This window comes from Staurois parvus, unplaced genomic scaffold (assembly GCF_062004578.1).
Source record: "Staurois parvus isolate SC_StPar_1 unplaced genomic scaffold, SC_StPar_1.0 ptg000327l, whole genome shotgun sequence".
NCBI classification, from domain to species: Eukaryota; Metazoa; Chordata; class Amphibia; order Anura; family Ranidae; genus Staurois; species Staurois parvus.
In genome coordinates this window covers 7,485,159-7,510,346 of record NW_028318123.1, presented here as the reverse complement: position 1 = coordinate 7,510,346, position 25,188 = coordinate 7,485,159, and positions in this window count along the sequence as shown.

Below are 25,188 nucleotides of genomic sequence, written 5' to 3'. Positions count from 1 at the left end.
CCACATGGCAGAGTGTGACGATGGAGACAGCAGCAATGGGAGGCGGTACAGGGACCCATGACACACTGTGGACCTAGAAGCAGCGTGAGGAGGCGGTACGGGGGCCCATGGCAGATTTGGGGCCTGGTAGCAGCTATGGGAGGCCTGTAATCTGCCAGCATCCTATGACAAAATGGAAACCAGCAGGAGTGTGAGGAGAGCTGAAAGTGGCACATGGCAGAGTGTGGCGATGGAGACAGCAGCAATGGGAGGCGGTACAGGGACCCATGACACACTGTGGACCTAGCAGCAGCGTAAGGAGGCGGTACGGGGGCCCATGGCAGATTTGGGGCCTGGCAGCACCTATGGGAGGCCTGTAATCTGCCAGCAACCTATGACAAAACGGAAACCAGCAGGAGTGTGAGGAGACCTGAAAGTGGCACATGGCAGAGTGTGGCGATGGAGACAGCAGCAATGGGAGGCGGTACAGGGAACCATGACACACTGTGAACCTAGCAGCAGCGTGAGGAGGCGGTACGGGGGCCCATGGCAGATTTTGGGCCTGGCAGCAGCTATGGGAGGCCTGTAATCTGCCAGCAACCTATGACAAAATGGAAACCAGCAGGAGTGTGAGGAGACCTGAAAGTGGCACATGGCAGAGTGTGGCGATGGAGACAGCAGCAATGGGAGGCGGTACAGGGACCCATGACACACTGTGGACCTAGCAGCAGCGTGAGGAGGCGGTACGGGGGCCCATGGCAGATTTGGGGCCTGGCAGCACCTATGGGAGGCCTGTAATCTGCCAGCAACCTATGACAAAATGGAAACCAGCAGGAGTGTGAGGAGACCTGAAAGTGGCACATGGCAGAGTGTGGCGATGGAGACAGCAGCAATGGGAGGCGGTACAGGGACCCATGACACACTGTGGACCTAGCAGCAGCATGAGGAGGCGGTACGGGGGCCCATGGCAGATTTGGGGCCTGGCAGCACCTATGGGAGGCCTGTAATCTGCCAGCAAACTATGACAAAATAGAAACCAGCAGGAGTGTGAGGAGACCTGAAAGTGGCACATGGCAGAGTGTGGCGATGGAGACAGCAGCAATGGGAGGCGGTACAGGGACCCATGACACACTGTGGACCTAGCAGCAACGTGAGGAGGCGGTACGGGGGCCCATGGCAGATTTGGGGCCTGGCAGCACCTATGGGAGGCCTGTAATCTGCCAGCAACCTATGACAAAATGGAAACCAGCAGGAGTGTGAGGAGACCTGAAAGTGCCACATGGCAGAGTGTGGCGATGGAGACAGCAGCAATGGGAGGCGGTACAGGGAACCATGACACACTGTGAACCTAGCAGCAGCGTGAGGAGGCGGTACGGGGGCCCATGGCAGATTTGGGGCCAGGCAGCACCTATGGGAGGCCTGTAATCTGCCAGCAACCTATGACAAAATGGAAACCAGCAGGAGTGTGAGGAGACCTGAAAATGGCACATGGCAGAGTGTGGCGATGGAGACAGCAGCAATGGGAGGCGGTACAGGGACCCATGACACACTGTGGACCTAGCAGCAGCGTGAGGAGGCGGTACGGGGGCCCATGGCAGATTTGGGGCCTGGCAGCACCTATGGGAGGCCTGTAATCTGCCAGCAACCTATGACAAAATGGAAACCAGCAGGAGTGTGAGGAGACCTGAAAGTGGCACATGGCAGAGTGTGGCGATGGAGACAGCAGCAATGGGAGGCGGTACAGGAAACCATGACACACTGTGGACCTAGCAGCAGCGTGAGGAGGTGGTACGGGGGCCCATGGCAGATTTTGGGCCTGGCAGCAGCTATGGGAGGCCTGTAATCTGCCAGCAACCTATGACAAAATGGAAACCAGCAGGAGTGTGAGGAGACCTGAAAGTGGCACATGGCAGAGTGTGGCGATGGAGACAGCAGCAATGGGAGGCGGTACAGGGACCCATGACACACTGTGGACCTAGCAGCAGCGTGAGGAGGCGGTACGGGGGCCCATGGCAGATTTGGGGCCTGGCAGCACCTATGGGAGGCCTGTAATCTGCCAGCAACCTATGACAAAATGGAAACCAGCAGGAGTGTGAGGAGACCTGAAAGTGGCACATGGCAGAGTGTGGCGATGGAGACAGCAGCAATGGGAGGCGGTACAGGGACCCATGACACACTGTGGACCTAGCAGCAGCGTGAGGAGGCGGTACGGGGGCCCATGGCAGATTTGGGGCCTGGCAGCACCTATGGGAGGCCTGTAATCTGCCAGCAACCTATGACAAAATGGAAACCAGCAGGAGTGTGAGGAGAGCTGAAAGTGGCACATGGCAGAGTGTGGCGATGGAGACAGCAGCAATGGGAGGCGGTACAGGGAACCATGACACACTGTGGACCTAGCAGCAGCGTGAGGAGGCGGTACGGGGGCCCATGGCAGATTTGGGGCCAGGCAGCACCTATGGGAGGCCTGTAATCTGCCAGCAACCTATGACAAAATGGAAACCAGCAGGAGTGTGAGGAGAGCTGAAAGTGGCACATGGCAGAGTGTGGCGATGGATACAGCAGCAATGGGAGGCGGTACAGGGACCCATGACACACTGTGGACCTAGCAGCAGCGTGAGGAGGCGGTACGGGGGCCCATGGCAGATTTGGGGCCTGGCAGCACCTATGGGAGGCCTGTAATCTGCCAGCAACCTATGACAAAATGGAAACCAGCAGGAGTGTGAGGAGAGCTGAAAGTGGCACATGGCAGAGTGTGGCGATGGAGACAGCAGCAATGGGAGGCGGTACAGGGACCCATGACACACTGTGGACCTAGCAGCAGCGTGAGGAGGCGGTACGGGGGCCCATGGCAGATTTAGGGCCTGGCAGCACCTATGGGAGGCCTGTAATCTGCCAGCAACCTATGACAAAATGGAAACCAGCAGGAGTGTGAGGAGACCTGAAAGTGGCACATGGCAGAGTGTGGCGATGGAGACAGCAGCAATGGGAGGCGGTACAGGGAACCATGACACACTGTGGACCTAGCAGCAGCGTGAGGAGGCGGTACGGGGGCCCATGGCAGATTTGGGGCCAGGCAGCACCTATGGGAGGCCTGTAATCTGCCAGCAACCTATGACAAAATGGAAACCAGCAGGAGTGTGAGGAGAGCTGAAAGTGGCACATGGCAGAGTGTGGCGATGGAGACAGCAGCAATGGGAGGCGGTACAGGGACCCATGACACACTGTGGACCTAGCAGCAGCGTGAGGAAGCGGTACGGGGGCCCATGGCAGATTTGGGGCCTGGCAGCACCTATGGGAGGCCTGTAATCTGCCAGCAACCTATGACAAAATGGAAACCAGCAGGAGTGTGAGGAGAGCTGAAAGTGGCACATGGCAGAGTGTGGCGATAGAGACAGCAGCAATGGGAGATGGTACAGGGACCCATGACACACTGTGGACCTAGCAGCAGCGTGAGGAGGCGGTACGGGGGCCCATGGCAGATTTGGGGCCTGGCAGCACCTATGGGAGGCCTGTAATCTGCCAGCAACCTATGACAAAATGGAAACCAGCAGGAGTGTGAGGAGACCTGAAAGTGGCACATGGCAGAGTGTGGCGATGGAGACAGCAGCAATGGGAGGCGGTACAGGGACCCATGACACACTGTGGACCTAGCAGCAGCGTGAGGAGGTGGTACGGGGGCCCATGGCAGATTTTGGGCCTGGCAGCAGCTATGGGAGGCCTGTAATCTGCCAGCAACCTATGACAAAATGTAAACCAGCAGGAGTGTGAGGAGACCTGAAAGTGGCACATGGCAGAGTGTGGCGATGGAGACAGCAGCAATGGGAGGCGGTACAGGGACCCATGACACACTGTGGACCTAGCAGCAGCGTGAGGAGGCGGTACGGGGGCCCATGGCAGATTTGGGGCCTGGCAGCACCTATGGGAGGCCTGTAATCTGCCAGCAACCTATGACAAAATGTAAACCAGCAGGAGTGTGAGGAGACCTGAAAGTGGCACATGGCAGAATGTGGCGATGGAGACAGCAGCAATGGGAGGCGGTACAGGGACCCATGACACACTGTGGACCTAGCAGCAGCGTGAGGAGGCGGTACGGGGGCCCATGGCAGATTTGGGGCCTGGCAGCACCTATGGGAGGCCTGTAATCTGCCAGCAACCTATGACAAAATGGAAACCAGCAGGAGTGTGAGGAGAGCTGAAAGTGGCACATGGCAGAGTGTGGCAATGGAGACAGCAGCAATGGGAGGCGGTACAGGGACCCATGACACACTGTGGACCTAGCAGCAGCGTGAGGAGGCGGTACGGGGGCCCATGGCAGATTTGGGGCCTGGCAGCAGCTATGGGAGGCCTGTAATCTGCCAGCAACCTATGACAAAATGGAAACCAGCAGGAGTGTGAGGAGAGCTGAAAGTGGCACATGGCAGAGTGTGGCGATGGAGACAGCAGCAATGGGAGGCGGTACAGGGACCCATGACACACTGTGGACCTAGCAGCAGCGTGAGGAGGCGGTACGGGGGCCCATGGCAGATTTGGGGCCTGGCAGCACCTATGGGAGGCCTGTAATCTGCCAGCAACCTATGACAAAATGGAAACCAGCAGGAGTGTGAGGAGACCTGAAAGTGGCACATGGCAGAGTGTGGCGATGGAGACAGCAGCAATGGGAGGCGGTACAGGGACCCATGAGACACTGTGGACCTTGCAGCAGCGTGAGGAGGCGGTACAGGGGCCCATGGCAGATTAGGGGCCTGGCCGCAGCAATGTGAGGCCCGTAATCTGCCAGCATCCTATGACAAAATGGAACCCAGCAGCAGTGTGAGAAGACCTGAAAGTGGCACATGGCATGACACACTGGACCTGGCAGCCGCATGAGGAGGCGGTACGGGGGCCCATGGCAGATTAGGGGCCTGGCAGCAGCAATGGGAGGCCCGTAATCTGCCAGCACCCTATGACAAAATGAAACCCAGCAGCAGTGTGAGGAGACCTGAAAGTGGCACATGGCAGGGGCATGATTCATGGCGGATTTAGTCAGTTGTGTCAGGAACTGGTGGTTTGAAATGAAGACTAATCCACGCCTGATTCATTTTCACAAACGTGAGTCTCTCCACACTTTGGGTGGACAGTCGTGTCCTCCACGGAGTTACAATACCTCCTGCCGCACTAAACACGCGCTCCGATGCCACGCTACTGGCCGGGCATGACAGCCTTTCAAGGGCAAATTCAGCTAGTTGGGGCCAAAGGTCAAGTTTCGTTGCCCAGTAGTCAAGGGGATTGTCTACCTCGGTTGGCAGGGTGCTGTCCAAGTAGGCCCAAGCCTGTTGTTTGAGGTCCTGCTCCAGGTCCACCTGATGCTCCAGGTCCACCTGATCCGTGAAGAGGAGTAGCAGGAGAAGGAGCATCTGAACGAGCGGAAGATGCCAACGAGCGACAACTCCCCTCAGCAGAGGTGTTGGAGCCTTGACTGGCTGATAGAGGGCGATTGACGTCGGGTGACGGAGCAAGTAACGGAGCGGGTGATGGAGCGGGGGCTGGGGCAGGCAGAACCGCCGTATCTTTATCACGGTTTTCCCAGGCCACCAAATGGCGACGCTGCATATGCTGACGCAACGCTGTAGTCCCAACATGGGCCCCCTGGCCACGCTTGACTTTCTGGCCACATAGTCGACATACGGCTACGTTTACTTCCTCGGGCGGCTTGACGAAAAATTGCCACACCGCCGAGTAGGAAACTTTGCCCCCGCTACTCCTCACTGGCTGACTGCTACTTCCTCCGTGCACACCGGCACCACTACTGGCCGTGGTGGTAGGCTGCAGTGGAGCTGGTGCTCTACTCCGTGGCTGTTTGGCTCCACTGACACTGCTGCGACCCTGCTGCCTCCTGGGCAACCCACCGACTGTTTCGCTCGCTGCCAAGCTGGCACCCTCTTCTCCTGATGATGCGGAAGAAATTGCCTGATGACGACGAGGCTGCCAAGTGCGATCAACCTCCTCATCATCAAGTAGGGTCTCTGCCTCACTACTAGCCCCCTCGGCTGCGTCTGGGTCAGGAGACAGACCTGTCTCTAGACCGGCTACCGAGCCACTCTCCTCGCCAGTACTTCTTCGCCTGGCTGCTGAAGAGGCGGATGTCTCCCCCCGTTCCTGACCGCACTCTGTTAGCTCTTCCTCACTGTACAGTGGGGCTGAGCCCACAGCATGCGATACTTCGCTTGGTGAGGGAACACCAAAGGACAGGGGCAGGTAGAGGACACGTGATTTCAGTGGGCTTGCTCCCGGGCCATGCCAACTAACGGTTGTGTCTGACGTACACACCGACCGTTGGCTGTAGGTGTCAGAGGTGACCTGGGAAGAGGAAGACGACCGAGCCAACCAATCGATGATGGCAGGGTTGTCGGTGGAGACACGACCGCTGGATGACACCGGGAGCACTGGCCTCTGGCTGCGACTAGTGCTGCCTCGACCCCTTCCTTTGCTGCCACGTCTGCTCGCTCCTAAAACATTGCCTCCTCTGCCACTCCTCTGCATGTTGTCTGACATACTCTTTAATTCAATGATTCTGTGTCCCTGAGTAACAATTCTGTGTCTGTCCCTGAGTAACAATTCTGTGGCCCTGAGTAACAATTCTGTGTCTCTCAGTAACAATGCTGTGTCCCTCAGTAACAATTCTGTGTCCCTCAGTAACAATTTTGTGTCCCTGAATAACAATTCTGTGTCTGTCCCTGAGTAACAATTCTGTGTCTGTCCCTGAGTAACAATTCTGTGTCCCTCAGTAACAATTCTGTGTCTGTCCCTGAGTAACAATTCTGTGGCCCTAAGTAACGTTTCTGTGGCCCTAAGTAACGGTTCTGTGGCCCTCAGTAACAATTCTGTGTCCCTGAGTAACAATTCTGTGTCTGTCCCTGACTAACAATTCTGTGTCCCTAAGTAACGTTTCTGTGGCCCTAAGTAACGGTTCTGTGGCCCTCAGTAACAATTCTGTGTCCCTGAGTAACGGTTCTGTGGCCCTAAGTAACGGTTCTGTGGCCCTCAGTAACAATTCTGTGTCTGTCCCTGAGTAACAATTCTGTGTCTGTCCCTGAGTAACAATTCTGTGTCCCTCAGTAACAATTCTGTGTCCCTGAGTAACAATTCTGTGTCTGTCCCTGAGTAACAATTCTGTGTCCCTAAGTAACGTTTCTGTGGCCCTAAGTAATGGTTCTGTGGCCCTCAGTAACAATTCTGTGTCCCTGAGTAACGTTTCTGTGGCCCTAAGTAACGGTTCTGTGGCCCTCAGTAACAATTCTGTGTCCCTCAGTAACAATTCTGTGTCTGTCCCTGAGTAACAATTCTGTGTCCCTAAGTAACGTTTCTGTGGCCCTAAGTAACGGTTCTGTGGCCCTCAGTAACAATTCTGTGTCCCTGAGTAACGTTTCTGTGGCCCTAAGTAACGGTTATGTGTCCCTCAGTAACAATTCTGTGTCCCTGAGTAACAATTCTGTGTCTGTCCCTGAGTAACAATTCTGTGTCCCTAAGTAACTTTTCTGTGGCCCTAAGTAACGGTTCTGTGGCCCTCAGTAACAATTCTGTGTCCCTGAGTAACGTTTCTGTGGCCCTAAGTAACGGTTCTGTGGCCCTCAGTAACAATTCTGTGTCCCTCAGTAACAATTCTGTGTCTGTCCCTGAGTAACAATTCTGTGTCCCTAAGTAACGTTTCTGTGGCCCTAAGTAACGGTTCTGTGGCCCTCAGTAACAATTCTGTGTCCCTGAGTAATGTTTCTGTGGCCCTAAGTAACGGTTCTGTGGCCCTCAGTAACAATTCTGTGTCCCTGAGTAACAATTCTGTGTCTGTCCCTGAGTAACAATTCTGTGTCCCTAAGTAACATTTCTGTGGCCCTAAGTAACGGTTCTGTGGCCCTCAGTAACAATTCTGTGTCCCTGAGTAACGTTTCTGTGGCCCTAAGTAACGGTTCTGTGGCCCTCAGTAACAATTCTGTGTCCCTCAGTAACAATTCTGTGTCTGTCCCTGAGTAACAATTCTGTGGCCCTAAGTAACGGTTCTGTGGCCCTCAGTAACAATTCTGTGTCCCTGAGTAACAATTCTGTGTCTGTCCCTGACTAACAATTCTGTGTCCCTAAGTAACGTTTCTGTGGCCCTAAGTAACGGTTCTGTGGCCCTCAGTAACAATTCTGTGTCCCTGAGTAATGTTTCTGTGGCCCTAAGTAACGGTTCTGTGGCCCTCAGTACCAATTCTGTGTCCCTCAGTAACAATTCTGTGTCTGTCCCTGAGTAACAATTCTGTGTCCCTCAGTAACAATTCTGTGTCCCTGAGTAACAATTCTGTGTCTGTCCCTGAGTAACAATTCTGTGTCCCTAAATAACGTTTCTGTGGCCCTAAGTAACGGTTCTGTGGCCCTCAGTAACAATTCTGTGTCCCTGAGTAATGTTTCTGTGGCCCTAAGTAACGGTTCTGTGGCCCTCAGTAACAATTCTGTGTCCCTCAGTAACAATTCTGTGTCTGTCCCTGAGTAACAATTCTGTGTCCCTAAGTAACGTTTCTGTGGCCCTAAGTAACGGTTCTGTGGCCCTCAGTAACAATTCTGTGTCCCTGAGTAACGTTTCTGTGGCCCTAAGTAACGGTTCTGTGTCCCTCAGTAACAATTCTGTGTCCCTGAGTAACAATTCTGTGTCTGTCCCTGAGTAACAATTCTGTGTCCCTGAGTAACGTTTCTTTTGCCCTAAGTAACGGTTCTGTGGCCCTCAGTAACAATTCTGTGTCCCTGAGTAACGTTTCTGTGGCCCTAAGTAACGATTCTGTGGCCCTCAGTACCAATTCTGTGTCCCTCAGTAACAATTCTGTGTCTGTCCCTGAGTAACAATTCTGTGGCCCTAAGTAACGTTTCTGTGGCCCTAAGTAACGGTTCTGTGGCCCTCAGTAACAATTCTGTGTCCCTGAGTAACAATTCTGTGTCTGTCCCTGAGTAACAATTCTGTGTCCCTAAGTAACGATTCTGTGGCCCTAAGTAACGTTTCTGTGGCCCTAAGTAACGTTTCTGTGGCCCTAAGTAACGATTCTGTGGCCCTAAGTAACGTTTCTGTGGCCCTAAGTAACGTTTCTGTGGCCCTAAGTAACGATTCTGTGGCCCTAAGTAACGTTTCTGTGGCCCTAAGTAACGTTTCTGTGGCCCTAAGTAACGATTCTCTGTCCCTAAGTAACGTTTCTGTGGCCCTAAGTAACGTTTCTCTGTCCCTAAGTAACGTTTCTGTGGCCCTAAGTAACGTTTCTCTGTCCCTAAGTAACGTTTCTGTGGCCCTAAGTAACGTTTCTCTGTCCCTAAGTAAGGTTTCTGTGGCCCTAAGTAACGTTTCTCTGTCCCTAAGTAACGTTTCTGTGGCCCTAACTCTGTCCCTAATACAGAGAGGTCTGCCTCTCTTGAATGACTGGAGGCAAATGGAGAATTCTAAAATGGCCGCCATTTATAGCTCGACCATTACACAGTGCTGGCTGGCTGGCTGCTGATTGGCTAATGCGATCACATGTCATTAATGAATGCATTATGGGTCAGCGCGCCTTGTCTGCGCGCCTTCCCAGACATCCCCGCTCCGTCGCCGCACATGTCGCCGCCATTTTAGGAAAAATTTCGATTCGCGCATCCGAAGTATGCTAATTTTCGGATTCGGCACGAATCGAAATTTTTCCAATATTCGAAACGAATTCCACTTCGCCTACTTCAATTCGCTCATCTTTAATCACCATCCTTGAACACAGATTTCCTGCATCCTTGTGCCACCCCCCACCTCCTCCACCTTGGGCCTTTTCTCCACCGAACTGATACTGAGACATTCTTCCTTCCATTGACCAGCAATATTTCCTACTGCTGCACTCCATGGGGTTGATTTACTAAAATTGGAGAGTGCAAAATCTGGTGCAACTGTGCATAGAAACCAATCAATTCCTTTTTTTTTGATTGGCTATCATGCAGAGCTGCACCAGATTTTGCACTCTCCAGTTTTAGTACATCGACCCTGATGTGTAGTACATTACAGAGACTTTACCCCTGCATTCTATATGCTATGTTGTGCATTACACAATCCTGATAAAAGTGTTTTCTCACCAGTTCAATAGTATGTGCATAACTCTCAACAGTACCAAATTGTGCATGACTTTGCGGACTTTTCATCTTAGTGCCTTGCTCTGTGTGCACAGCTTTGTTCTGCATCACCCTGCTTTAGGCTAGGTTCACATCTGTGCAGGTGGTGCCGCTGCGGATCTGCACAGAAATCCGTGCAGCCGCACCACCCGCACAGAAGACTGCGGACCCCCGGGCGGGTGCCATTAATTCTAATGGCACGCCGCCCGCACTGGAAATTGCTGCGGTATCCAAAGAAGCGCAGGGACTTCTTCCCTGCGGGTCCTGGGGCATAGGAGTCCATTAAAATGAATGGGCTCTCGTGTCTGCACAAAACGTGGACTGCACTTCAGCACTGGAAATTGCAACCGCACTGGGAACCGAGGTTCTCATGTGGGCTGCGGTTTCCAAAGAAGTGCAGGGACTTCTTCCCTGTGTGTTCTGGGGCATGGGAGTCCATTCAAATGAATGGACTCTTGTGCTTGTGCAAATTGCGGACCGCAGGAACGACAATATGTGGACCAGGGCTTACTGCCTAATTACAGCTGCAGGTTGCCATCTAAGCTGCGCTCACTGCAATGGAAAGAGTTGTGTGTGTTACAGCTAGCTTGGAGCTCTTTGTCCTGATCACACCTGGTTGTGGTGGTAAAAGTTACAACTCCCCCACTAGGCACTAATGTTGTCCCCAACCCCTGCTGGAACTACTGCTCTCCTCCACCCCCACTGGGAATTCCCTCCCACTGGGCACCATTGTTTTCAACCACTCTTTGGGCATTTTTGATCCTCTCCACCCCTACTAGGCACCATTGTTTCCCCATCCACCCCTGGGCACTAATTGTTTGCCAACTCAGACACGGCATTTTTCCTCCTATCAGCCCATGCAATTTTTCCTCCCCTAACCACAAACACTGATTCTTTATTTTCTCCCACTGATCCCAGGGCAATTTTTAAATCCCATGAACCACTAATTTAGGGCATCCCCCATGATCACTGCATACTATATACTACAGTATGTTGTGTGGTCGTGTGTTACATACAATGCATCCAGAAAGTACTCACAGTGCCTAACTTTTGCCACATTTTGTTATGTTGCAGTCTTATTCCAAAATGGATTAAATTAATTTTTTCCTCAACATTCTACAAAAATACCCCATAATGACAATGTGAAAGAAGTTTGTTTTGAAATCTTTGAAATTTATTAAAAATCAAAAATGAAAAATAACACATGTACATAAGTATTTGCAGCCTTTGCTCAATACTTTGTTGAAGCACCTTTAGCACCAATTACAGCCTCAAGTCATTTTAAGTATAATGCTACAAGCTTGGCACACCTATTTTTGGGCAATTTCTCCTATTCTTCTTTGCAGTACCTCTCAAGCTCCATCAGGCTGAATGGGGAGAGTTGGTGCACAGCCATTTTCAGATCCTCTCCAGAGATGTTCAATCGGGTTCAAGTCTGGGCTCTGGCTGGGACACTCCAGGACATTCACAGAGTTGGCCCGTAGCCTCTCCTTTGTTATGTGGGCTGTGTGCTTAGGGTCATTGTCCTGTTGAAAGATAAACCGTTGCCCCAGTCTAAGGTCCAGAATGCTCTAGAACAGGTGTTCATGAAAGGATGTCTCTGTACATTGCTGCATTCATCGCTGTCAATACTTTCTGGATGCACTGTAGACCTGAACCCTTTCCCCCATACATCTGACCACTACACACTATTCTCTGTGTTTTGTATAATATAGACCTGACCCCTACACTTTATACACTATGTTGTGTATTAACTAGTATGGACTAAAGTGTTATGTTCTTGCTTGTTGCTGTGTAGTTTGCAGCTTTTTAAAGGATTTACTTTTTAAGTAGGCTCAGGGCCAGTTCACACTACATGTTGTGCAGTTGTTTTTTTTGCATCCAAAATGCACAGAAAGTAGGTTATATGGTTGTCAATGTCATAGCTCACATTAGTGCTTGCAGTTCCAGTGCATTCCGGTTACAGGAAAAAAAAAGTAGAACATGCTGCATTTTTTCTGCACATAACTGTACTGGAACGCGGTAAAATGCATAAAAACGCTCTGGAACGCACTGGAATGCACTAAAATGCACTGGAGTGCACATGTCCCTATTAAATTGGGGAAAAAATGATCTGGAATGCATAAAACCGCACTGGAACGCGTCAAAATGCATAAAAAATGCACATGCAGAAATGCATCTTAGTGTGAACTGGCCCTCAGACAAAGTGTTAGTTCTCAATTTTTTTCATGTTGGTTTACATTAGACTGTTACTCATAGCAGAATAAGAGTTTTTTGTGGGTACAACGACTGCAGACTGTGTATCACATATACAGTAAGTAGGGTCCATATTCAGCACAATGTAGGCATGCCCATTATCCTTAAATATTACAATTATCCTCTTGCAGTAAGCTTCCCCTGGCCTGCAAAGATTAAATGCTCATTTGGTCTAGGGCAGGGGTAGGCAACTTTTGAGAGGCAGCGATCATCCCGGACAACATGGATGAGATCAAAGATCCCCAGGGTGCCGTACCCTTTAAGAAAAAAAAAGAACTTTTCTAGCTGAGAGACAGAAATTGCTTGTTGCTCAAGGAACCACTGGTAACCTGTTTATGAACCCTATGGTTCCATGGAACCCTGGTTGAGAAACTGTGCCTCAGGGCCAGTTCACACCAGATGCAGTCCAGTGTGTTTTTTTTCTACATCAAAAATGCATTCACAGTGTTTTCCATGTATTCCAATGGCCCTAGTTCACACCACTGGCAGTCAGTTTCCATTGCAGAAAAAAAGTAGAATTTGCTGCAATTTCTTGCACAGAACCATACTGGAACCCAGCAAAATGGCTCTGGGACACACTTAAGTATTCTCATTTGCTGCACCTGATGGATCACAGGTGGTATGCATTTAGCCTCCTAGATTCCCATATAAACTGGACTTCTCAGTCAGTTTCTCCTTTACCACTAGCAAACTTCACCTGCCTCCCTGACTTTGGTAAATATATTGTTGAAGTAAATGAACATTAGATAGACACAAAACCCTTACCCACCCCCCCCGCTTTCATTTTCGGGGACTTGTTAGTCCATTTTTGTTATTAGTTGTGCATGGGTGCCTCATTGGCTCCCCAGCATTGCATATAGATAATGAGGCAATTGGTATTAGGAATATGGCGTTAATAAGGCATTAATTATTGGATTCCTGGATCCCCATATTGTTTGTTTATACTTTTTATGGAATCATAGTTATCCACAGACCCTAGTGTGGGGACATAAAGCAAGGAAGATTTATTAAAATGTGGAATAAATGACTTTTTTTTTTCTTACCTTGCTGCCATCCGGATATTTTAAGCCCTTTTGTTTTGCCCTCCCTCTTTTCATCTCTTAGGTAGGTGTGTATTCTTGGACATAATTGTGATTAAAAAAAGTGGAACATTTATTTTTATATATATATATATATATATATATATATATATATATATATATATATATATATTGGAACCCAGCAAAATGTTTTTTCTCTGCTGGTTCTGGGACACACTTAATTGCTTAATTACTCATTTGCTGCACCTGATGGATCACAGGTGCTATGTATTTAGCCTCCTAGATTCCCATATAAATTGGACTTCTCATTTAGTCTTTTACCACTGGCAAGCTTCACCTGCCTCCCTGACAAATATATTGCTGAGGTAAATGCACATTAGACACAACCTTTTTTCCCCCTCTTTCATTTGGGGGACTTTTTAGAGTATTTTGTATTGATATTCTTAGTTGTGCATGGGTGCCTCATTGGCTCCCCAGCATTGCATATAGATAATGTGGCAATTAGTATTAGGAATATGGTGTTAATAAGGCATTAATTATTGGATTCCTGGATCCCCATATTGTTTATACTTTTTATGGAATCGTAGTTATCCACAGACCCTAGTGTGGGGGACATAAAGCAAGGAAGATTTATTCAAATGTGGAATAAATTACTTTTTTTTTTTCTTACCTTGTTGCCATCCGGATATTTTAAGCCCTTTTGTTTTGCCCTCCCTCTTTTCATCTATTAGGTAGGTGTGTATTCTTGGACATAATTAGGCAGTGTGTGTGATTAAAAAAAGTGAAACATTTATTTTTATATATATATATATATATTTATTGGAACCCAGCAAAATGTTTTTTCTCTGCTGGTTCTGGGACACGCTTAATTGCTTAATTACTCATTTGCTGCACCTGATGGATCACAGGTGCTATGTATTTAGCCTCCTAGATTCCCATATAAATTGGACTTCTCATTTAGTCTCTCCTTTACAACTGGCAAGCTTCATCTGCCTCCCTGACAAATATATTGCTGAGGTAAATGCACATTAGACACAACCTTTTTTCTCCCTCTTTCATTTGGGGGACTTTTTAGAGCATTTTATATTGATATTCTTAGTTGTGCATGGGTGTCCCATTGGCTCCCCAGCATTGCATATAGATAATGGGGCAATTAGTATTAGGAGTATGGCGTTCATATGGCATTAATTATTGGATTCCTGAATCCCCATATTGTTTATACTTTGTATGGAGTCATATTTATCCACAGACCCTAGTGTGGGGGACATAAAGCAAGGAAGGTTTATTCAAATGTGGCATGCATGACTTCCTACCCAGCAAAATGGTGTTTTGTTTTTTTTTTTTTTTCTTTCCTGCTGGTTCTGGCATACACTTAATTAGACATTTGCAGCACCTGATGGATCACAGGTGCTATGCATTTAGCCTCCTAGATTCCCTTATAAACTGGACTCCTCATTTAGTCTCTCCTTCACCTGCCTCCCTGACTTTGGCAAATATATTGCTGAGGTAAATGCACATTAGATAGACACAACCTTTTTTCCCTCTTTAATTTTGGGGGACTTTTAAGACCATTTTTGTTTGATATACATAGTTGTGCATGGGTGCCTCATTGGCTCCCCAGCATTGCATATAGTTACTGGGGCAATTAGTATTAGGAATATGGTGTTAAGACATTAATTATTGGATTCCTGGATCCCCATATTTGTTTTATACTGCTTTTAGAATTGTATTTATCCACAGACCCTAGTGTGGGGGACATAAAGCAAGGAAGAGTTATTCAAATGTGGAATGCATGACGTTTTTTTTTACCTTGTTGCCATTTGGATGTCTTAAGGTCTCTTGATTTGCCCCCCCCCCCCCCCTCTCTCTTTTCATCTATTAGGTGTATATTCTTGGACATAATTAGGAAGTGTGTGTTTAACAAAAACTTTTTTTTATAAAAATACATTTTATATATATATATATATATATATATATATATATATATATATATATATATATATATATTGGAACCCAGCAAAATGGTATGGTGGTGTTCTTTTTTCTGCTGGTTCTGGGACATGCTTAATTACTCATTTACTGCACCTGATGGATCACAGGTGCAATGCATTTAACCTCCTAGCTTCCCATTCAGTCTCTCCTTCACCACTTGCAAGCTTCACCTGCCTCCCTGACTTTGACAAATATATTGCGGAGATAAATGCACATTAGACACAACCTTTCCCCCCCATTCATTTTGTGGGACATTTAGACCATTTTTGTTGTGCACGGGTGCCTCATTGGCTCCCCAGCATTGCATATAGATAATGAGGCAATTGGTATTAGGAATATGGTGTTAATAAGGCATTAATTATTGGATTCCTGGATCCCCATATTGTTTATACTTTTTATGGAATCGTAGTTATCCACAGACCCTAGTGTGGGGGACATAATGCAAGGAAGGTTTATTCAAATGTGGAATAAATGACTTTTTTTTTTTTTCTTACCTTGTTGCCATCCGGATATCCTAAGGCCCTTTGTTTTGCCCTCCCTCTTTTCATCTATTAGGTAGGTGTGTATTCTTGGACATAATTAGGCAGTGTGTGTGATTAAAAAAAGTAGAACATTTATCTTTATTTATATATATATATATATATATATATATATATATATATATATATATATATATATATATATATATAATGGAACCCAGCAAAATGTTTTTTTCTCTGCTGGTTCTGGGACACAATTAATTGCTGAATTACTTAATTACTCATTTGCTGCACCTGTTGGATCACAGGTGCCATGTGTTTAGCCTCCTAGATTCCCATATAAATTGGACTTCTCATTAAGGCTGGCCATACATTATACAATTATCTCCCAATTTTCTGCCCAATTTCCTTTAGATTTACCTTCAACTGTGTAGTGCAAGGGCCTGCCTAATTGGATACAACTGAAAGTGTTGTTTAGGTTTGTCCTCCTATTACATGGTTTTTGGTAAATCTAAACCAAAAATCTCCAGATAATTGTATAATGTATGGCCAGCCTTAGTCTCTCCTTTACAACTGGCAAGCTTCACCTGCCTCCCTGACAAATATATTGCTGAGGTAAATGCACATTAGACACAACCTTTTTTTCCCCCTTTCATTTGGGGGACTTTTTAGAGCATTTTGTATTGATATTCTTAGTTGTGCATGGATGCCTCATTGGCTCCCCAGCATTGCATATAGATAATGGGGCAATTAGTATTAGGAGTATGGCGTTCATATGGCATTAATTATTGGATTCCTGAATCCCCATATTGTTTATACTTTTTATGGAGTCATATTTATCCACAGACCCTAGTGTGGGGGACATAAAGCAAGGAAGGTTTATTCAAATGTGGAATGCATGACTTCCTACCCAGCAAAATGGTGTTTTTTTTTTGTTTGTTTTTTTTCTTTCCTGCTGGTTCTGGCATACACTTAATTACACTCTTGCAGCACCTGATGGATCGCATTTAGCCTCCTAGATTCCCTTATAAACTGGACTCCTCATTTAGGCTGGCCATACATTATACAATTATCTGCAGATTTTTGGTTTAGATTTACCAAAAACCATATAATAGGAGGACAAACCTAAACAACACTTTCAGTTGTATCCAATTAGGCAGGCCCTTGCACTACATAGTTGAAGGTAAATCTAAAGGAAATTGGGCAGAAAATCTGCAGATAATTGTATAATGTATGGCCAGCCTTAGTCTCTCCTTCACCTGCCTCCCTGACTTTGACAAATATATTGCTGAGGTAAATGCACATTAGATAGACACAACCTTTTTTCCCTTTTTCATTTTCGGGGACTTTTTAGACCATTTTTGTTTGATATACATAGTTGTGCATGGGTGCCTCATTGGCTCCCCAGCATTGCATATAGTTACTGGGGCAATTAGTATTAGGAATATGGTGTTAAGGCATTAATTATTGGATTCCTGGATCCCCATATTGTTTGTTTTATACTGCTTTTAGAATTGTATTTATCCACAGACCCTAGTGTGGGGGACATAAAGCAAGGAAGAGTTATTCAAATGTGGAATGCGTGACTTTTTCCCCTACCGTCTTTCAGGCCAGCACTCTGAGAGACCTCGGCTCCTCCCCATCTGAGGAAACACCTCCACCTACAATAAAAAAGCTCCACTCCCCTCTGACCTCAGTTCAGGTGTTTCCTCCGGTGGGGAGACACGAGGAGGCGCAGGAGGACGATAGGGGAGCCGAGGGCCGGATAGCCGGCTGTGAGGCCCGACGCAGCCGGGAGTGAAGGCCGGAGTGTCCGGCTGCATATCCTCCCAGGGCAGGCTGCCAGCAGTGAGAGTGCATCCCGGGGGACGGGACAGGGCACTTACCTGCTCTTCGCCCCCCGACCCCCGGCGAGGGGGGGTGTCGGGGTGGCCGTGGTGAGGTCTGGGGAGGATCGGGGGGAGTTCCGCTCCTTCCCATGCTGGCGGTCTGAGGGCTTTGCCGGGCCGGACGTCGGGAGACGGCGGTTTCCGGCGGAAGGGGCGGGGCTTCGCCCAGGGCCGCGACTTCCGCTTCCGGTCGCGGCCTTCACACCACGGCGGCGCGAAATTCGAATATGGCGGTGCACAGCGGTCTGGGGGACAGACCTGCACCAGGCGACCACCCTCCGGTACGGGATGTCGGAGGCACCGGGACCAGGAGATGCCAGCACCAGCCAGTCACAGGTAAGGTGCCTCAGTGGAGGCCTCCCCTACCTGTGGGCCCCTAGCAGAAGGTAGGGCAAGGGGTCTGCGGTTTTTCAGGCCCTTGTTGCTCTGCCGGGAAGCAGGGGGGGGGGTGTTTAGTGTCGGACTGATTGGGCTTCCCTCCTCCCCCCTTTTCTTTTGTGTCTTGCAGGGCAAGGCCCGAGCTAAACTTAGGCACCAGGAGCCCAAGCGGAGATGCCCTTCCTGTAAGGAAGTTTTAAAAGAATCTTGGCGAAAGGTTCTTTGTGGCCCATGTATACAGGGGTTGGTGAGGGAGGAGAAGCCGGAACAGGGAAACCTAGCTAGGTCAGTGAAGGAGTTGGCTACCACCTTCGACTCCTTCAAGTCCCTCATGGAGAGGTTTGCCCTCCCATTACCTACACTTCCCCCCCCCCCCCCCCCAGGTGGCTTCGGTGAGTCGTCGGGAACCCCTTATGACTGGGGAGGAACCAGTGGGGGACTCCCAGTCTGAGGAGGAATCAGCGGGTGAGGGTCCCTCGGAGGAAGGGAGGGGCCCCTCCCGGTATAAGTTGACCCTAGAGGAGGTTGATGAGCTCCTGGGGGCTATATACGAAACCCTGGACATTAAGGAGGAGGTTAAGGCCTTATCTCTCCACGACCAAATGTATCAGGGATTGGAGGAGCACCAGCACAGAATGTTTCCTGTGCATGACATTTTGGTAGACACGATTGAGGAGTGGCAAGACCCGGAAAGGAAACCGTTCTTCTCAAAGGCATTGAGGAGGAGGTTTCCGTTTTCGGAAGACCCGGAGGCGGTCTGGAACAAGAGCCCCAGGCTAGACGCGGCCTTTTCCCAAACGACCAGGAGAACTGACCTAGCGTTTGAGGACATGGGGGTCTTACCAGACTTATTGGACAGAAGGGCAGAGTCTCTCCTTAGGAAGGCCTGGGACTCGACCCTGTACAACCTGAAGCCGGCCATGGCTACGACAGTGGTAGCCAGGAACTTAGAGTATTGGCTTACGCAATTACAGGCCCATATTGTGGCAGACTCTCCCAAGGAAAAAATCTTGGCCTCTTTTGAGACCCTTTTGCAAGGAGTGGGGTATATTGCGGATGCTTCCGCAGAGTCGGTGAGATTGGGGGCCAGGTCTGCTGCCCTGACCAATTCAGCCAGAAGGGCGCTGTGGCTAAAGACATGGCAGGGGGACATCACTTCAAAAGTTAGGTTATGCGGCATCCCCCTCACAGGAGACTGTCTGTTCGGCCCGGGGTTGGAGGAATTATTGGACCGGACAGCTGATAGGAAAAAGTCCTTCCCCCTCAAGAGGAAAATGCAGGAGGGGGGGACACGGAAGGCCCGCCCGGCAAAGAGGCTGAGCCTGCGACCGCCTGGTCAGGGTAGGTCGGCTGGACAGAGAGGTAGGGGAAGAGGGGGAGCGATTTTTCGCCCTCCTGAGCAGCCCCAAAAACCAAGGTGACTTGGTTCCTCCTGTGGGGGGAAGATTGGCGGCATTCCTCCCACAGTGGGAAGCCGTGGTCACCAGCCCCTTCATTTTGGATGTCATCCGAAGGGGTTACCGGTTAGAATTTCTGAGACCGCCACCCGAGACTTTTCTGGTGACGACCCGTCCAAGGGATCCGACGAAGGACGCGGCTCTGGTGGGCGCTTTGGAGATTCTGGAGTCCCAGGGGGTCATCTCCAGGGTTCCGGTAGCGGAGCGAGGGAAGGGAGTTTATTCCCATGTGTTTGTGGTTCAAAAGCCGTCTGGGGCGTTCAGACTGATTTTGAACCTGAAACCCTTGAACAAGTCAGTGTGTTACCGGAGGTTCCGCATGGATTCCATTTTTACGATCAGGTCCCTAATCCCACCAGGTGCATTCATGGCATCCATAGACTTGAAGGACGCCTACCTACACGTGCCCGTGGCGGAAGCCTCTCAGAGGTTCCTCAGGTTGGCAGTGGGGGGGGAGGAAGGAATTCGACACTGGCAGTTCAGGGCTCTTCCATTCGGCCTTTCCTCCTCGCCAAGAGTATTCACCAAGGTTCTGTCGGAGGCACTGATTTCTATCCGCTTGAGGGGGATTTCAGTGGTGGCCTATCTGGACGATTTGCTGCTCTTCGCGGATTCAGAGGCTCACTTACGGCAAGACCTGGTTATAGTGAGGAACCATCTGGAAAGCTTGGGGTGGATTTTGAAACCAGCCTGACTTTGGAAAAAGTCACCAAGTTGGAGGCCGGAGTCAGATTACTGCAGGGGAGCAGGTCGATGTCCATAAGACAGGCCATGTCGGTACTTGGATTGCTGACAGCGTCCATTCCGGCGGTTCAGTGGGCAGGTCTGCATATGCGTCCCCTCCAGTTGTGGATCCTGAGGGTTTGGGACAGGAAGTGTCACTCCCTAGAACGCAGGGTCTTGGTGCCCCCCAGTGTGAAAAGGTCTCTATGGTGGTGGAGGAGATCGTCCAGCATAACTCAGGGGCTGTTGTGGTGCTTTCCGATTTCCGCGGAGGTCACTACGGATGCCAGGGGCTGGGGAGCCCACCTGGGAAATCTGGTGACTCAGGGGGAATGGTCCTTAGGGCAGAAGGACAAATCCTCGAATTGGAAGGAATTGAGGGCAGTGTGGGAGGCTCTGCACTCCTTCCAGGCGGGGGTCACGGGCCAGCACGTGCGTGTCCTGACGGACAATGCCACGGCAGTGGCTTATATAAACAGGCAGGGAGGGACGCGGAGCAAGGCCCTCGGGGCCTTAGCGGCGACACTGTTGTCCTGGGCAGAGCTGAATTTGGCGTCCCTGTCTGCGATACACTTAAAGGGGGAGCTGAACCAGAAGGCAGACTTCCTGAGCAGGACTCGGCTCAGGGAGTCGGAATGGGCCTTGAACCCCGATGTCTTTCAGGAGATTGTGCGAAGGTGGGGATCCCCGGATGTGGACCTTTTTGCCTCAGGAAGGAACAACAAGGTCCCAAATTTCTTCTCTCTATCCCGCTGGGACGGGTCCAGAGCGGTGGACGCATTAGGTCAGAGGTGGGACTACCGGCTTTGTTACGCCTTTCCCCCGGTTCCTTTGCTCCCCCTGGTCCTGAGGAAATTCAGGACAGAGGGGACCTCGTTAATCCTGATAGCTCCCTTCTGGCCGCGGCGGGCGTGGTTTGCGACCCTGAAGAGTTTGGCCTCTCGTCCACCCTGGGAGCTGCCACCAAGAGTGGATTTGTTAACACAGGGGCCGGTTCTTTGCCCCAGCGTAGGAAGATTGCGGTTAACGGCCTGGTTTCTGAGCAGCAGCTCCTCTTAGAGAAGGGGTTCTTGCCTAGGGTGGTGGCGACATTACTGGCCAGTAGGAAGGAGGAGACCCAGGCCATTTATGGTAGGGTCTGGGGTTGCTTTACAGCCTGGTGTGACCGGACAGCTGTGGCAACCCATAGTTTGGTTTCTGTGTTGGAATTCCTGCAGGCGGGAGCGGACAAGGGATTGTCTGTCAGCACGCTCAAGGGCCAGGTCTCGGCCCTCAGTGTGTTCTTGGAGATGCCCCTGGCCAGGGAGGCGTTGGTGAGTAGGTTTTTCAAAGCTCTGGTGAGGCAGAGGCCTCCGAGGTCCAGACCATTTCCGGTGTGGGATTTGGCCAAGGTGCTCGGGGGGATGACTAGGGCTCCGTTCGAGCCCTTGGAGTCCTGTCCGATAGGGGAGCTCACCATTAAGACGGCTTTTCTGGTGGCGATTACCACGGCGAGGAGGGTGTGTGAGATGGAGGCCCTCTCGATCAGAACACCCTATCTCCGTATTTTTTCAGACAGGATCGTTTTCAGACCAGACCCGTCCTTCATTCCGAAGGTAGCTCGGAGTTTCCAGAGGGGAACAGGACATTGTCCTTCCCTCATTTTTTCCTGACCCGGTGGGGGTAGATCAGGAGAGGTATCATTGTTTAGATGTCAGAAGGTGCGTTCTCCAGTATCTAGAGAAATCTAGGGAGTTCAGAAGCACCGAATCCCTTTTTGTTTTTTTTTAAGGGGGCTAGAAGAGGCAAGAAGGCGTCTAGAAGGACGCTGGCCAGCTGGCTGCGGCTGGCGATTACAGGAGCATATCAGGCAGAAGGCCTGGAGGTCCCGGAGGGTATCAAGGCACATTCCACCTGAGCTGTGGCGGCTACCCAGGCAGAGTTAGCAGGGGTTTCCCCAGGGCAGATTTGCAGAGCGGCAACATGGTCCAGCTATGACACATTTGCCAAGCATTACAGACTGGACCTGGTCTCGGTGCAGGAGCAGGACTTTGGTCGTAAGGTCTTACAAGCAGTTAGCCCGCCCGAAGGGTGAGTACTCGCTTATCCTCTCAGAGTGCTGGCCTGAAAGACGGTAGGGGAAAAACCAAGTTACACTTACGGTAACGTCTTTTCCAGGAGTCTTTCAGGCCAGCACCGGTTTCCCACCCACTGTTGATATTGGTTATGTGAAGATGGCTTATTATGATTATGTTGTCTCGCATTGTGTCTCCCCAGATGACCGGAGGATGCTTGGAGAACTGAGGTCAGAGGGGAGTGGAGCTTTTTTATTGTAGGTGGAGGTGTTTCCTCAGATGGGGAGGAGCCGAGGTCTCTCAGAGTGCTGGCCTGAAAGACTCCTGGAAAAGACGTTACCGTAAGTGTAACTTGTTTTTTTTTTTTTTTAACTTGTTGCCATTTGGATGTCTTAAGGCCTCTTGATTTCTCCCCCCCCCCCCCTCTCTCTTTTCATCTATTAGGTGTATATTCTTGGACATAATTAGGAAGTGTGTGTTTAAAAAAAATTTTTTTTTATAAAAATAAATTATTTTTATATATATATATATATGAACCCAGCAAAATGGTATGGTGGTGTTTTTTTTTCTGCCGGTTCTGGGACACGCTTAATTACTCATTTACTGCACCTGATGGATCACAGGTGCAATGCATTTAACCTCCGAGCTTCCCATTCAGTCTCTCCTTCACCACTGGCAAGCTTCACCTGCCTCCCTGATTTTGACAAATATTGCTGAGATAAATGAACATTAGACACAACTTCCCCCCCCCCCTTTCATTTTGTGGGACATTTAGACCATTTTTGTTCTTAGTTGTGCATGGGTGCCTCATTGAATCCCCAGCATTGTATATAGTTGATGGAGCAATTAGTATTAGGAATATGGTGTTAAGGCATTCATTATTGGATTCCTGGATCCCCATATTGTTTATACTTTTTATGGAATTATATTTATCCACAGACCCTAGTGTGGAGGGCATAAAGCAAGGAAGGTTTATTCAAATGTGGAATAAATGACTTTTTACCTTATTGCTATCCAGATGTCTTACACCCTGGGCACATATGGTGTGATTTGGCATGCGACTTGCATGCCATGCAACTTGCAAATTGTATGCCAAGTCGCACCCTATTGTCCACTATTAGAGCGGTCATATCAATGCGGTTCTGACTTGGTTGGAGCCGCACCGATTTCTAAAGTAGTTTTGTTGCAATTTACATAGACATCTGTGTCAGATGTCTTGCAAATAACAACTGAAATCGACAGGTCACCTGATTTTGAAATCGTGCGACTTCACTGTAAGGCTGGCCATACATTATACAATTATCTGGAGATTTTTGGTTTAGATTTACCAAAAACCATATAATAGGACAATCCTAAACAACACTTTCAGTTGTATCGAATTAGGCAGGCCCTTGCACTACACAGTTGAAGGTAAATCTAAAGGAAATTGGGCAGAAACTTGGAAGATAATTGTATAATGTATGGCCAGCCTAATGCAGGCCATAGATGGGTAAAAAATCGGCCGCTTTTTTGTCCAAAAATAAAATCGGCCGATTTTCGGACCGTTAGTGGGTTAATAGATCGGCCGTTTTTCGGTATTTTGGCAGATTTTTTTATCGGTAAAGCTTGAAAAAAATCGGCCGATTTTGCCGATCGGACGATTTTTGTGGCAATGATGGGCAAATCGGGCGATCTTTTTTTACCGATAAAAAATCTGCACATGAGCAGTGACCTGCAAGAAGACGAGAAGAAGAGGATGAAGAAGAATTCCAGTCCGGCAAAAAGTGTCCCTGCAGAGAGCTCCGCTATTTCTTTGACGGTTCTTGACATTTATAGTGGCTGCAACAAGGTATCTATTTGTTTCTGAATAAAAACATCTGTATCCAAAATGGATACAAATAGATACAATGTTGCAGCCACTATAAATGTCAAAGAACTGTCAAAGAAATAGCAGAGCTCTCTGCAGAGACACTTTTTGCCGGCTGTAGACGGGATGAAAATCGGCTTTTTTTTTTTTCTTTTTACCGTTCTTGGTAACATCGGTCGATTGAACGACCGATTTTTCACTTTTTTAAAGCAAAATCAGCCGGTTTTCTCCCCATCTATGGCCTGCATTAGTCTCTCACAATTTCAAAATCTGCTTTGATGTGACCAGGGGCTTAATGCCTTTTTTTTTCCCCTCCCTTCCCTCATTTCATCTATTAGGTAGGTGTATATTCTTGGACATAATTAGGAACTATAGTGTCTGTGTATAATAAAACAAAACACCCTTTTGCATTTTGGTGTGTGTACACAGAACCATACTGAAACCCAGCAAAATGCAAAAGGGTGTTTTTTTTTTTTTTTTTTTTGTGGTTGACTTTGGGACACACCTAACTAATTTGCTGCACCTGATGGATCACAGGTGCTATGCATTTAACCTCCTAGTTTCCCATATAAACTGGACTCCTCATTTATGCAGGCCATAGATGGGTCGAAAAACGGCAGATTTTTCTTTTAAAAAAACGAAAAATCGGTCATTCAAGCGGCCGACGTTACCATCAATGGTAAAAAAAAATCGGCCGATTTTCATCTTGTCTACAGCCGGCAAAAAGTGTCCCTGCAGAGAGCTCTGCTATTTCTTTGACAGTTCCTTGACATTTACAGAGGTTGCAACAATGTATCTATTTGTATCCATTTAGGATACAGATGTTTTTATTCGGAAACAAATAGATACAATGTTGCAACCTCTGTAAATGTTAAGGAACTGTCAAAGAAATAGCGGAGCTCTCTGCAGAGACACTTTTTGCCGGACTGGAATTCTTCTTCTTCTTCCTCTTCCTCTTCCTCTTCCACTTCTT